Genomic DNA, 17,500 nt, shown 5'->3' with positions numbered 1-17,500 from the left:
ATATGCATGATCAGATTTCATTCAATTCATCGTAAATTATATGAAAGACAAAACAGGAGCGACTGTCACAGAAAAGACATATATTGAACGTTTTTAGTTTTACTAATTTTAAAAAGGACCTCTGCAGGCATTAGGTTCCAGACTTGACTATTTATAAAAGATATTTTTTCGTTCTAACGTTTGAGTTATTTATGTTATCGTTTGGAATACCTAGAAAATAAGAAAGTTATATTTTACTTTGTAAAACGTTTCAAAACACTTCTAGTTTTATCTTCAGTATGAAAATATTTACTCTGATGTTTATGTTGTTGGTGAACAACATGGTGAGATGCGTTTATCGTAGGTGTTTCTAATTGGTGGAGCTGTTAGGCTCCACACTTGAAATTTATGGCCATTGTTGGAATATATATATATATATATATAATATATATATATATATATATGGTGAAGGGCTATTTGTATTGTTGATCCATTTGCAGGAAAAACAGCAAGACATACTGATAGTGGGATTATAAACATTTTGTATAGTAAAATTTTATTGTTAATATTTGTTCGACTTGAACATTACGCTTTGCCTTTAGTGGCTTAATTGACAAGTACACACACAAACAGACACACACACACACAGACAGACACACACACAGATACACACACACTCACACACATAAACACACGTACACACAGTGGAAAAAAACCCAAAGATTTTACAGAAGTTTTTTTTTAGTTTCATTCTAAATAATATAGTTACAAGGTTACATTAGAAGCGATGTGCTATTCGATTATTTCAATACCAGTACTGGACTGGTACTTTATTTTATCGAACTCTGGAAAGACGGAAGACAAAGCTGACCTCAGCAAAATTTCAATGAGTCGAAGAAATATCGCCGAACATTTTGCCAACGCGCAAACGGTTCCGCCTGCTAACCGTCTTAGTGATTCTTTCTAATTTTGGTATGAGGCCAGTGAGTTTTGAAGAGAAATCAAGTCGAATTCATAGACCCCGAAGAGATGAAAAACAGCCGATTTTAACGGGATTTAAAGAGCCCAAGTAAATACTGCTAAGCATTTTGTCCAATGTGCAACTCGCCATCTTATATGAACTTGTACATATATTAAATATCAATATTACTTAGGCGCAAGAGTGGCTGTGTGGTAAGTAGCTTGTTTACTAACCACATAGTTCCGGGTTCAGTCCCACTGCGTGGCACCTTGGGCAAGTGTCTTCTGCTATAGCCTCGGGCCGACCAAAGCCTTGTGAGTGGATTTGGTAGACGGAAACTGAAAGAAGCCCGTCGTATATATATATATATATATATATATATATATTATATATATATATATATGTATGCGTGTGTGTGTTTGTGTGTCTGTGTTTGTCCCCCTAGCATTGCTTGACAACCGATGCTGGTGTGTTTATGTCCCCGTTACTTAGCGGTTCGGCAAAAGAGACTGATAGAATAAGTACTGGGCTTACAAAAGAATAAGTCCCGGGGTCGAGTTGCTCGACTAAAGGCTATGCTCCAGCATGGCCGCAGTCAAATGACTGAAATAAGTAAAAGAGTAAAAGAGAGAGTAAGAGATACGTCATACATAAATCTCATTCATTTACTTGAGTTCTCGTTAACGTTATCTGAACAATGCCAACGAACGTGCGTTTATCCACTCCCATAAAAATTGCAAAATACAAGAAAGAGACGCGATAGCTAATATGTAAGCACTCTACCTGATACTTTAATGACTAAATTATATAGCTGTAACAGTAATATTGATCTTGTTAGCAAAAAATATAAGATCCTTTACTTCTGGGTTAAAACAGAAGACCAATTGTTTATCCTTTAAAACTACTTGGCTTAAACTTTCTACATAGCCAATTATCCATCTATTTATTATGTCAGTTTTTTTTCTCTCTCGATCCCCACCTCAATCTCTCTCATTCCTTCTTTCTGCCAATTACTCCTTCTCCCTCTGAGACACACACAAACACATATTCATGCATTTATTATAAACATACACCGTAAATTTCATACTGAACTTCTCGCCTCAGACCACAATGTAGCTCTCCGTCTGTGCATACGTAGAAACATTCATGCATACATACAACCACACACACACACACACACACACACACACATACACTCATACACACACACAACTGAACCAACAATGCTATATATGTATGTGTATGAGTCTGTATTATATGTGTTTATCCCTGTGTATACGGAATACGTGGAGGCGCGTAGCTTAGTGGTTAGGGTGGCAGCATAATGATCGTAAGATTGTGGTTTCGATTCTTGGACCGGGCGACACGTTGTGTCCTTGAGCAAAACACTTGATTTCACGTTGCTCCAGTCCACTCAGCTGACAAAAATGAGTAACGCTGCGATGGACTGGCGTCCTGTCCAGCTGGGGAACACATACGCCATTGAATGGGCCCATGAGACTGGCTAGGCTTTAAAAAGGGCGCATTTAATATATTTTTTAAGCGGAATATATGTAACAATTTATCCTTCACCTCTTTATCTAGACATACATCTGCATAACTCGGCACGCTATCACCAATATTGTTCAGAGTTCGATCTCACTACATGGCACATTGGCAAGTAACCCTATTATAGATTTGGATTATATATGTAATGGCATGCAAAAGTACAAAATCACAGCGGTACTCCAGTATGGCCGCAGTCCCATGGCTGAAACAAATAACTGGATATATAGATATATTCTTTTACTCCTTTAACTGTTTCACGTTGACTGCGGCCATGCTGGAGTACCGCCTTTTTTTCGAATAAATCGACCCCAGGACCTATTCTTTGTAAGCCTAGTACTTATTCTATCGTTCTGTCTTGCCAAACAGCTACGTTACGGGGACGTAAACACACCAAAATCGGTTGCCAAGCGATAGCAGGGAAACAAACACATACACATAGATATATACGTATATACGACGGACTTCTTTCAGATTCCGTCTACCAGTTCCACTCTAAAGGCTTTGGTCGACCCAAGGCTATAGTACAAGACGCTCGCCCAAAGTACCAAACAGTGAGACTGAACCCAGTACAATGTAGTTGGAAAGCAAGCTTCGTAGCAAACAGCTATATTTGTGTGAGTATGTGTGTGTGTGTGTTGTGTGTTCGTTTGTTCTTTCCCGAGCTATCCTGGCTCATAAGGGCCGGCTTCCCGGTATTATTCGCGTATATGTTCCCCACCTGGAACCTATACGTGATGAAAAGCAAAGTCGACCTCGGCGGAATTTGAACTCAGAACGTTCCGGTAGACGAAATACCTATTTCTTTACTATCCACAAGGGGCTAAACACAGAGGAGACAAACAAGGACAGATAAACGGATTAATTCGATTACATTGACCCCAGTGCGTAACTGGTACTTAATTTATCGACCCCGAAAGGATGAAAGGCAAAGTCGACCACGGCGGAATTTGAACTCAGAATGAAACGGCAGACGAAATGCCTATTTCTTTACTACCCTCAAGGGGCTAAACACAGAGGAGACAAACAAGGATAGATAAACGGATTAAGTCGATTATATCGACCCCGGTGCGTAACTGGTACTTCATTTATCGACCCCGAAAGGATGAAAAGCAAAGTCGTCCTTGGCGGAATTTGAACTCAGAACGTTCCGGCAGACGAAATACCACTAGGCATTTCGCTCGGCGTGCTAACATTTCGGCCAACTCGCCGACTTTGTGTTTGAATATAATGAAGCCGCATGTAACTACTATCACACTCTCTGTAAGTTCTCTTTCCATCAGTCTGTCTGTCTCTGTCAGTCTGTCTCTGTCTCTCTCTTCCCTCTCTCTCTCTCTCTCTCTCTCTCTCTCTCTCCTCTCTCTCTCTCTCTACCGTCATCCGTCCTTCTTCCCTCCTTGATACTTTCTCTCCCTCTCTCGTACTTGTTCTCCCTCTCTCTTCTTATCTATCACTGTGGCTTTGCAGTCTGTTTCTCTCGTCGCTCTCCTGCTGTTATTAAATTCGATATTCTTATCAATTTTTACTCAACAGGGAAGGCAGTGCCTATGACCCTGTATAGAGCCTGTAAGACTGATGGGAGGGGACAAAGGAGGAAATTATCCTCATACTCGTGGCTCGGTCCTCTGTCTTGCAGACTGATTGGACTCTGGTTACGATATTCAAGTAACTGCTAAGGTGTCGGATTTTCTATCATCCAGATAGGTTATGGTGGGATTTGAACTCAAAATAGAAAAAGCAGGAATAGATACTGCTATGCATTCGATCCGAAATTCTTACAGTTCAACAAATATGTTGCCCCTAATTTGTCCACTTTATTATCGAACTCGACATATAAGTGTAACCTTGGGTCGGATCCCGCTCAGCGGAACCCTACGCAAACGCCTTTTCACATAGACTCAATTTGTAAAATTTGATACATGAAAACTGTGCTTAAGCTTGAAGGATGCATATATACAAACGCATACGTGAATACATACATACCAGTAGAAATGATTTAATGCGTAAGCTTCTTTATTTCATTATCACAACATTTACACGTTTTTTCATCAACAATCACATCTAAAATAAAGCCCCATATTTACGCCTAACAACTGAAAACTGAACTTTCACTGATTTTCAGTGATAAAGGTAATTTTCACTCAATAAATTCCGATAAATCAGAATATTTTAAGCTATTTTTACTTTCTTTTTTTTTTTCTTTTTTCCGGATTTTATTTTGATTCCTAAAAATTAATTATAGTAAATAATGAGGTAAAAATTTTTGTGAATATTTTAAAGGGTTATTTTTGTTGGTTATACTGCCATAAACTGAATATTCATTTAAGGCATTATAATAAATTTGGATCGAGAATTAAAACAAACATAACAACAACAACAACAACAACAATAAAAATAATAATAATAATCCGTGTATCAGGCTTAATCGGAAGAAGGTGTTATAAATTCCTCTTTTTTTCTTTTTCCTGAATTCCAATAGGTTAACTAAAGAACATAAACTTAAGAATGATGCTTTTAATCAAAAACTTCCTTTTTAGAAAATCATAAATCTGTTTCCGCCATTTTTGAAAAAATTCCAAGCATTTTTTTTATATAAAGCATTTAGCAGTTTTTGCTTTAATTTCTGTTTTGTTTTATTTTTATTATCCCCCCCCCCTCTCTACTCTATACTTTCTTTATTCCTGGTTCCTCTTAAGTTTATAACCTGTTAGTTTTGATCCCGAAAATGTCGTCAATATTTTAATACAATTTAATGTGTGTATAATTTATTTAGTTTCCCATCAAACGATTTTTATTGTTTCAATGCATATGTACAAATATTTGTGTACACTTGCAACGTATATTACATGTATGCATATATATATATATATATATATATATATATATATATATGCATGTATGAATACAAATATATATACACACGCGCGTTGATATACATGGATGTAAATGTGTATTTGCGTGTGAGCGACTATTTAGGGAAAGGGAAAGTGAAGAACATCCATAGATGGATGGGTAGGGATTGAACAAGTAAAATCCAGATTTCTGTATTTAGATAACTAACAAGCTATGTGCGAAGTTAAATAAATTAGACACAGGGGAATACACAGCTATACAAAAAGACAGGATCTGACCAGTAGACGGCCCTACAAATAGACAGAAATATAGATAGATTGGGAGATGGATAAACAGAGACACACCACACACACACACACACAGGTAGATAGATAGATAGATAGATAGATAGATAGATAGATAGATAGATAGATAGATAGATAGATAGATAGATAGATAGACGGGCATTTGACAAACAAATTATAGACAATAGACACCCAGATACACAGATATTAAACAAAGAAATAGACAGGTAGATAGATAGATAAACAGATAGATAGGCAGATAAATTGGTAGATAGACAGATAGATAGACATACAGACAGACAAATAGACAGATAAACAGACAGACAGATTAGTAAGATAGACATACAGACAGACAAATAGATAGATAGATAAATAGACAGATAGACAGTCAGACAGATAGACAGACAGATAGATAGATAGATAGATAGATAGATAGATAGATAGATAGATAGATAGATAGATAGATAGATAGATAGATAGATAGATAGATAGATAGATGGATAGTCAAATTGATAGGCAGGTAAATAGACAGATACACAGATAGAAAGCCATATTTATAGACAGACAGCAAGACAGCTAGACAGACAGATAGATAGATTCCTGTGTGACACAAAGAGGGGTAAATATGACAAAGCAATGAAGAATCGTACCAGCAAGTAGATGACATATAGCTTTCATTATCTGCCAATTCGTACACTATAAACTATCATTGTTTAATGATGCTACCAGGACGCCAGTTGTTAGAGAAACATGTGGCAAGATGCAGAGGGTTGTAAACTATTATTTATACAATGTTTCATCATGAGCAGCTGGACAGTGATAATTCAAGGACGAGACACTAGGGATTCATCTTTAGTCAAGTATGCAAGTCGCTCAGTCTTGATACGAAATTACGTATCCAGATTAAGTCAGCATTTGCAGCTGTAAAATATTCGATATTTGGAAAATAATAATAAAGAAAAACAGGTCGACTTGTCCTAAGCAGAAATAGATCCTTGTATTAATGTATTAACTGTATGACATACATAATTCTATAATCTATCTTCGATAGTATGCCTTTCTATCTGTCTGTCAATCTTTTGGTCTGTCTGCCTCTCTCAATCTTTCTCTTTCTCTTTCTCTGTCGATCTATCTGTCTGTCTGGTGTCTGTCTATCCGTCTATCTATCTCTCCTGTATGCATGTATATGTATGTTTGCGTTTGTGCTGTATGTATGCGTATGTACGTGTTTGGTTGCATGTATGTATATATATATATATATATGGTGTATGTAGGTGTATATGAATGAAAATGCTTTTATGTTCTTTTATAACTATATATATTTTTATGCGTGTAAATTGTATGATATGTGTCTTTGTGTATATATACATATATAGGTATATATAATATATATATATATATATATATATATATATATATATGTATGTATGTATGTATGTATGTATGTATGCATGTATGTATATATGCATATATGTATGTATGTATGTATGTATGTATAAATACATACACACACACACATATATATGTATATACATGTAGACCCCATATGGTCTGACCACTGAGAAAAGTTAGTATGTAAATGGTAACAATGAAACCTGGTATGTGACTAATCATTATATTTTGTATCTTTTCATTTGTCTTGCTCGCTTACGTTCTGGCATTTGCTGAATTTTCTTGAGAACAATTTTTTTCTTAGTGGTCAGACCATATGGGGTCTACATTTAGCATATTGGAAGTCCACCTAGTGGTCATCCCTCTTATATTTATGTAATATAATTTTTCTCAATCTTCAGATTTTTTTCAGTATGCTAGTCCACTGGTTTAAATTGATATTAATTGAATTCATATCAATTTTTTACGTAAAGATCCAGAAGAGATGTCACTAAGCATTTTGTTCGACACGCTATCGATTCTGCTAGCTCGCTGCCTTAATAATGACGGTTTCAAATTATGGCGCGAGACTGGCAATTGTTGGGCAGTGGATATAGATCGATCCTTCAACCTTAATACTCAACTGTTGTAAGGCGGCGAAATGCTTAGTGGTATTTCGTCTGCCGCTACGTTCTGAGTTAAAATTCCGCCGAGGTCGACTTTGCTTTCCATCCTTTCGCACTATGGTCGATGTAATCGACTTAGTCCCTTTGTCTGTCATTGTTTGTCCCTTCTATGTTTAGCCCCTTGTGGGCAATAAAGAATTAGATACTTATTTGTTATCACACCTGAGGGAATGAAAGGCGAATTCAATCTCAGCGGGATTTGAACTCCAAAATATACACAATAAAAACAGGGATGTGAAGACGTAATCAATACATGAAAACATTAAAAAAAATTAGTTCCTTCTCGAGCCACGCCTGGCTCATAAGGGCCGGTTACCCGGTTTCATTGGCGTATAGGTTCCCCACCTGGACGGGACGCCGGTCCGTGGCAGTTGAGCCGCAAGATGCAGGAGAAAAGAGTGAGAGAAATTTGTGGCGAAGAAGTTAACAAAAGTTCGCCATTTACCTTCTGCTGGAGCCGCGTGGAGATTAGGTGTTTCGCTCATAAACACACATAACGCCCGGTCTGAGATTCGAACCCGCGATCCCTCGACCGCGAGTCCGCTACTCTAACCACTAGGCCATGTGCCTCCACTAGCTATCTCTTTGCAATCTCAACACACATAGAGATTGGAAGCAGTCACATAATTACAATCAACGCATGCCTTCCGATCACCTGTAAACTCGAACATCCGAAATAATCATTAACATTCCAGTTTTATTCCAACTGTGAACATTCTCTGCTGTTCCCTTAAGACTCGATATAATTGCTTCTGGTGTAGTTTTCACCATTATGTTAACATTCTGAGCTTCAGTGTATACGATAGCTGTTTCGTTTATAATCAACAGTACAGTCCATATTTCTTTCCCTGAACAGTTAGCCAACAAAAGGCAGACGTCTACACCTTACCTGACTGTAGTAGTAGCCTCACAGTGATTCTCTCGCCTCTACCTTAACAAACCCATGACGATATTCTGTTAATTTATTTCTTTGGTCATTCATTTCTTTTACTTTTAAACCTTACTAGATTAAAGCTGCCGGAAGACAAGCGTAAACGAACTCCGTATTTGTTTGAATTCAGTAACTCTTTGACATAGCAGGTATAAGCACGCTAGCAAATACACTCATGTGTGTGTATACTTATGAATGTGTGTGTGCATGTGTATATATATATATGTATATATTATATATATATATATATATATAATATATAATATACAGCACACACATAGTATATATACACACACACGTTACACAGGCACTTATATATTTTTATATATATGTATATATGTATTATACCACAAGTTTATATGACTACATATATATATATATATACTGTATAATATATATTTATCTGTGTGTGTGTCGGTGTGTTGATGTGTGTGTGTACACAGCCTCGTTGTATACTAAGACACTGAGGTTAAAATAAAGTGTCCTCTTCCCACATCTTTTTTTCTCACTCTCCTTCTGTTTGTGCATATCGAACGCGAAAACAGATCTACGAGTGACATCAGAGTCACTTGCCGGATTAGGTCATGTAGATATAAATTTTGATAAAATTTCCTCAGTGAATAGCATTCTTACGGGTTCGAATGTTCCCCAAGGATAGCTGAACTGGTAACAAGTTAGTGCGAACTTTAAGCTGACAGAGAGCATCTTCGTAAAATGCAAAACTAACAGAAGTCATTTTCCCTTAAAGCTACAAGGGACGATGCTGAGAAATATAGACTACAAAATTTTAACGGATGATATGCAAATTAGCAAAACAGAAATAACCAATCGGAAGTGGTTACGCGATCTTCACCTCGACCGGCAAAGTGACGACCCATACTCTTTTCACCCCGCACGTTTATCTAACTTGCGGATGCGTGTTTGTTTACACACATACACATACAAAGAGAGATTTCTATATGTACACATATTGTGTGTGTGCGTGTACACACACACACACACACACACATATATATATATATATATATATATATGTATGTATGTGTATATATATATATATATATATATATATATATGTGTGGTGTGTGGTGTGTGTGTGTGTGTGTATATATATATACATGTATGTATGTATGTATGTATATATATACTGCATAGAAACTCATATACGGATACACACACACCCACAACACACACACCACACACACACATATATATATATCTATATATATATATATATATATGGTTGCTATTATGTTAAACTTGCCTTCAAGTCGTCTTTGGTTTTACAAAAAGTTTTGTTGATCTCTCGCTCAACTGCGCCCCTCACATAATAATCAAGGGTGTTGCAGTTTGGGACGTTAGGGGGCCAGATGTTAAGGGTGATGTAGTTGCAGAAATTGCCTGAAAGATATGACTGGGATCTCTTGCTAGTGTAGTATGGTGCAGAGTCCTGTTGTCGGACATAGGGTCTTCCTGCAGACACCCTCTTGACCGAAGACATTAGAACCTTCTCCAGGCACTTAATGTAGGCCTCCGTGTTGAATCTGAGGCTCTGTGGGAAGATGAATGAAGATATAACGTAACCACAAGTGATCATTCTAAACATCATGTTCAGTGGATGTTTGATTTTTATCACTCCCGGTACATATCCTCAGGTTGCACTGTTCTCAGTGTTTGTATGAGAGCTTCCGGCGTGGATGCCAAACAGTACGAGCATGTCGTTTCCAAATTTCTGTCAGAGTGAATTGTGTCATGATGGTGTTTTTCTCACAGACGGTGCCCAACTGACCCTGCCACACTGTGTAGTCGACAAATTCAAAAACAACAATGCGCATACGTAAAATGAAAAAATATAAAATGATGACAATTTACCCATCGCACCCTGTGTGTGTCTATATATATAAACACGCACACACACATACACCTATGTATATACATAATACACTCACATATATATATATATATGTATACACACACATACACTCATGTAGATACATTATATATATATAATGATTATATATATATATGTATATATATATCTAATATATATATAATATATATATATAAATAAATATATATATATTATATATATATATATTATATATATTATATATATACATACATATATATATATATACATTATATATATATAGTGTATATATATATGTGTATATATATATATAATGTATATATATATAATTTATATATATAATGTATATATATATTATATATATATAATATATATATATATATATATATATATATATATATATATATATATATAATGCATGTATGAATATATGAATATGCGCGCGAGCGCGTGTGTTTGTACTTAATAAACTACAAAATGTTTGCGGACGTATGACGCCTTCTTCACAATTAAAGCAGTAAAATATATATGTAAGCGTTCACCTGTCACAAACTAACATTTCCTTGACTGACCACCCATGTATGGGATATTAACTGGCAAGATAGGGTTGTTGTGATTGACGGGTATACCTTTACTACGAATCATTAATATCGGGTACAAAATATAGCCACCCGCCCAGCAAATATACATGCAAAGTTACCGATAAAATAAGCCAAAGCGTTACTGTTGCTCTTGTTTACCTTCAAACCAGCATTGATAAAACTTACAAATAATTAGAAGCGTTTCAACCTTGGCCAAAGTGTTTATAATTTTCTCAGACTATAGTATAAAATAAATTCATTCATTTTACAACACGGTATATGTATGATGTAACTGAGATTTGGCTGCGATTTCTAGCATTCGGTACAACCATGTAGAAGACCCATTCCTCTTTGTTTTGCATTGTAGGAGCGTTCAGATCTTTAGACGTGATGTAGCTGTAGATTTGACGTAGTGAACACCCCCCAGTATATTACAGTTTTTGTCTCTTCTCTGAATCCAAATTTTGAACTGATATTGAGTTCTATCTTTTATAGAAGAGAGTGGGCAAGGGAAGAACGAAAATACTCTTATTGTAATCAAGAACACAGGGAATGTGATTCAATTTCTTAATCCGTTATTCTCTACAAACTGTCTCACCCCTGTCCAGATTAATAATCTAGCCTGATTGGACTTATCTCTACAAGCAAACACATGTTCAATCTATGGTGGATTGTTGATAATGATAGAAGATTGTAACTTACTGAATTATTGAATTATATAGAGGAAATTGTATTCTACAAGCATTTGTACCGCAGACTCAGCATGTCATTGCGTGTGACAAAAATGAGCCCTTTAATTTACATTCGGTCCGACAGTCTTCTGTATGATATACATTTGTCTAATTTCAATCAAAAGGGATCAGTCGACCCCAAGCTACGCTAAAATAAAGAAATGAAATAGAACCAACGAGTGTGTTTATTATTGGCATAATGACCCTCCCGATATACAAAAATATTGAGTCAAGAAAATAATACTTAACAAGCCCAGATATTTAGCGGGAAAGAAATTTCAGTTATACTGATCTTCACTAGCCTGTTATTTTATATTATCGACTCTGGAAATATGAGAGATGACCATTGCTGGATATGAATTTCAAAACGTTACAAGTGGAACAAACAGAGGAAAGTATTTTGTCCAACTTTCAAATATTTCTACCAATTCGCCAACCTAACTGTTCTAGCTTCGGTCCCACTACGTGACCCCTTCAGCAAGTGTCTTCCGCTGTAACCTCATGCCGACCAAAGCCTTGTGAGTAAATTTGGAAGACGGAAACTGAAAGAACCCCTTTGTATACGTGTGTCTGTGTGTGTGTGTGTTTTTGTTTCCATCTTTGTTCCCCACCACTGCTTAATAAGAGGTTTCATGTATTCACGATCCACATTACTGGGCGAATCGGCAAAAGAGAACGATAGAACAAGCACCAGGTTTTAAAAACAAAAATATTAAGGCGGCAAGCGGGCAGAATCGTTAGCACACCGGGTGATAAACTTCGCGGCATTTCGTCCATTATTACGTTCTGAGTTCAAATTCCGCAGCAGCCGATTTTGCCTTTTATCCTTCCAGGATCGATAAAATAAGTACTAGTTGAGTACTGAAGTCAATACCATCGACTTACCTCCATCCCAAAATTGCTGGCCTTGTGCCAAAATTTGATATTAATATTCTATTTTATTTATGTTGTATGAATATGTAAAGTTGATATCAACAGGATTTGAACCCAGACCTAAAGTGGAGGCACATGGCCTAGTGGTTAGAGCAGCGAACTCGCGGTCGAGGGATCTCAGGTTCGAATCTCAGACCGGGCGATGTGTATGTTTATGAGCGAAACACCTAAGCTCCGCGCGACTCCGGCAGAAAGTAATGGCGAACATCTGTTGACTCTTTCGCCACAAGTTTCTCTCACTCTCTCCTACTGCATCTTGCAGCTCACCTTTGACGGACCGGCGTCCCGTCCAGGTGGGGAACATATACGCCATGGGAACCGGGAAACCGGCCCTTATGAGCCAGGCATGGCTCGTAAAGGAACAAACAACAAACAAACAACCCAGACCGAAAAGAGCAGGAAGAAACACTGGAAGGCCTTTTACCCGGCGGTTTAACAATTTTGCCACTCGCTGCATTAGCATAAGAGAGAGAGAGAGAGAGAGAGAGAGAGAGACGGGTGGGGGAGACGAGCTAGTAATTCATGAAATGCGAATTTTTTTGGTGGTTTCGGGTTGCTATCTTGAACATTCACAGCCTTAACTGAAATTGAATATTGCTTTTAAATTTTGACACACGACCAGCAATTTCGGAGAAGGCTTTAAGCCGGTTACATCGACCCCAGTACTCAGCTGGTACTTATTTTATCGACCTCGAAATTATGAAAAGAAAAGTCGGCCTCGGCGGAATTTGAACCTAGAGTATAAAGAAGGACGGAGTGCTTTTATGCATTTTGCCCGGCGTGCTAACGTTTCTGCCAGCTCTCCCCCCGTCTTAAACTGAAATTTAATATTAAAAGACAACATCATTATCGACAACAAAACAACAAGAACGACAACAACAATTGTAGGGACAATCATATGGATCCTTTAAGTAAGCACAGGTCGAGTTAGAAGCAGCAACCAACTCTACCTCAAAGTTACACGCTGTAAAGTCTAAGGTAAAAGGGATGAACACATCGACTAATGTAATCAGAAATAATAAGGGAAAACAAAAACAATTCGAACTGTCGAGACTAGACTCTAATTCAACATAAGTCTGCTTGATCACTGAAGACTCAGGGCTAAATAACAATTACAATAGAAGCGGCATCATTATTATAACGATCATCATCATCATCATCAACATGAACACTAAATCGCAATGTTTATAGTAAATTACCAGCCTCTCAGAGCGCGATGCCACTGGCTAATTAATTTTGAAACTACTTCAATAAATACTACTAAAATGCTCACCTACGGAGAAATAGTCCAGAACTTTCCTTTATATATTCAGCTGCTCTCCACATCACATTTTAAATAACGAACAGCTTCAAAGACTGAATTTATTACTTGACTCTTTCCATTTTACGACCTGTCTCAACTCTAAGACGGCTATAAAATTCAATATTTCGTACGTGATGTTCGAGTAGGAATGAACCAAGCGAACAGAACTGCGAAAAGACTAATGGAAGAACAACACACAAGATGCCTACGCGCACACACACACACACACACACACACACTCATTGACCACCACATACACACCCATGCAGACCCCCATACACACATCTGTTTGTGTGCATGTGGATTATCTTTTTACCTCTTACTTGTTTCAGTCATTGGAAAGCGGCCATGCTAGGTCACGACGCTTAGTCGAATATGTCGTCTCCAGCACTTATTTTTGCCGGACCATTAAACTACGGGGACTTAAACAAACCATCTCCGGGCTGGGGTAAGACAAACGCAGATACAAACACACACACATATATCAAGAGCGGTCTTCCGCAAAATTTCTCTCAACCAAATCCACTCGTAAGGTATTTGTCGATCCGGGACCCATGCAGTGGGACCGAACCCCAAATCACACAGTTGCAAATTGAGCCTCTTAAATTTTAATCTGGCTGTTAGCTTGTGCTTAAAAATGCAAAAAGCAATACTCAGTTCATAAAGAAAAAAGAAAAATGTCTATCATTCATTAGAACCGAAGCTTCTTGAAGAAGCTTTCTTTTCATTAAACATCTCAGGGTACATAAAAATACATATAGCACACACACACAGACACACACACGCATAGAAGAAACAAATATTTTCGCATATGAATAAGCAAATTAGTGAACTTTAAACAGTCGAACCTGGTGATGCATAGAGAGAATTTAGTTATTGTCTCCCCTTAGAGAAGCATCATGTGACTGAATAGTAAAAAATACAAAAAAAGGAACAAAAGTAAAAGAGAAATAAAAGTGTGAGAATTATGTTTGTTTATGAATTAACGAGGTTACTCATTCACAAAATTTCAACACTTTATTACCCATTATTTAATGGAGTATGGAGTATTAACTATAACTTTCATTATGTAGATATTACCCTCTGACTGTTACGCAGAATTATACATACCCTCATACACATCTACACATAAATGCACGCACACGCACTCACGCATACACACACCACACACACACAATTTTTGTGCGTGCATACGTACGCATTTTCATGTATAAATACATACATATATGTACGCGTAAATATATCTACATTTATATATATATATTCTTATAGTCTTTCTTTTATTTGTTTCAGTCATTTGATTGTGGCCATCCTGGAACACCGGCTTCAGTCAAACAAATCGACCCAGAAATTATTGTTTGTAAGCCTAGTACAGATTCTATCGGCGTCTTTTGCCGACCCGCTAAGTTACGGGGATGTTAACACACCAGCACCGGTTGTGAAGCGATGGCGGGGGGACAACCCAGATAAAAGAGAGAGACACCACTCACACTAGAGTATCTCTCTCTCTCTCTCTCTCTCTCTCTCTATATATATATATATATATATATATATATATATATATATATATATTATACATATATATATATATATATATATATACTACATATATTATAAAAAGTAGATATACAGTTATCAAAAAAGATGCACGAACAATACTAATTTATCTTTATCAAAAATAAATTAAAAGTTATGATAAAACTATTATTAGGATTAATGACACTAAAAATATCTCAACCTGAGGGTAACTATATTTATGTGCTAATTATTTTAATGACTTAAGTATTGTAACGTTGATGTGATACTGTTTATATACTTGTGTACCCCCACCACATACAAAGATGTATATATATAATATATATATATATATATATGAATATGTATATGCATATATTCAGTGTCATTAATCATAATAATTCATTATATATATATATATATATTCAGTGATTGCACAGTGGTCATGCTATGGCACCAGATTGAGTGGGTTTAATCAAAACAGTCAACCTCATTGCATATTTCCTTTGTTCCTGGTAATCATTCTATCGCTATGTCAAAACGTTAAGTTACTAACCTAGAACCACATTGATTGCCCAGCAGTGGTGAGGGCCGAACTAAAACAACAAAAAATACACTATATATATATATATATATATAAGGGAAAGTTTACGAAAATAAACAAAAGACGAAGGCAGGTGGAGTACAAACAAACAAATGTATTAGTATAGCGCTCAGGAATAGAAATAGAAAGGTTTTTTACGTTTCGAGCCTACGCTCTTCGACAGAAAGGTACACAGAAAAAATCAAGGAGAGAAACAAGGAGAGAAAAACATGCGTGTAGGAGCTCACGATCTATCACGGCGTCCTGACTTCGGACAATATACATAAAATATATATGCATATACAAATTCGCATATATACATACTTACATCTATATGTATATATATGCATATGTGGGCACAGGTAGTCATGAAACGTGTACAACAAAAAAGTACGAAGCACGAGTACTTGAATCAACGAAAGACACTAATGGAAGAGAAAACACGATAGGCTTCTTTCAATCTCCGTCTATAAATTCATTCACAAGTCCTTGGTTGATCCGGGTCAATAGAACAAAACAGTAGCTCAAGGTACCATGCAGTTGGACCGAACCCAGAACCATGTGGTGGTCAAGCCAACTTCTTACCACACAGCCTTTGTGCCCAGATGTTTAAATGTCAGCATTTATTATCTCTAGTATATCCATGCATTTTATACGTCATGGATATATGGAAGCACTCCGTCGGTTACGACGACGAGGGTTCCGGTTGATCCGATCAACGGAACAGCCTGCTCGTGAAATTAACGTGTGAGTGGCTGAGCACTCCACAGACACGTGTACCCTTAACGTAGTTCTCGGGGATATTCAGCGTGACACAGAGAGTGACAAGGCCGGCCCTTTGAAATACAGGTACAACAGAAACAGGAAGTAAGAGTGAGAGAAAGTTGTGGTGAAAGAGTACAGCAGGGATCACCACCATCACTGCCGGAGCCTTATGGAGCTTTTAGGTGTTTTCGCCCAATAAACACTCACAACGCCCGGTCTGGGAATCGAAACTACGATCCTACGACCGCGAGTCCGCTGTCCTAACCACTGGGCCATTGCGCCTCCACTTTATATGTCATATACATAGAGCAACACACACATGCGTATTTGCGCATGCGCATGCGGTACGTAAGTGAGCGCACGGATGTTATTATGAATATGTATTTGCTTGGGAATCTGTATTGATGTTGCGCATGCGTGTAATAGATACAGACAATAACTGTAAATAAAACAGTACTTTAGGGCCGTTAATTTAAATAGAAATATAATATGAACAGAAGCAAAAGACATCAGCAACGATATTTCGTATATCGGAATATTATAGCGGAAAAATAAATACCTTATATTCTGGTCATATAAAGGAAAGAAAGAAAAGTTATAAAAGTAGTT

Source organism: Octopus sinensis, linkage group LG17 (genome assembly GCF_006345805.1).
Source record: "Octopus sinensis linkage group LG17, ASM634580v1, whole genome shotgun sequence".
NCBI lineage: Eukaryota > Metazoa > Mollusca > Cephalopoda > Octopoda > Octopodidae > Octopus > Octopus sinensis.
This window is presented reverse-complemented; position numbering follows the sequence as displayed.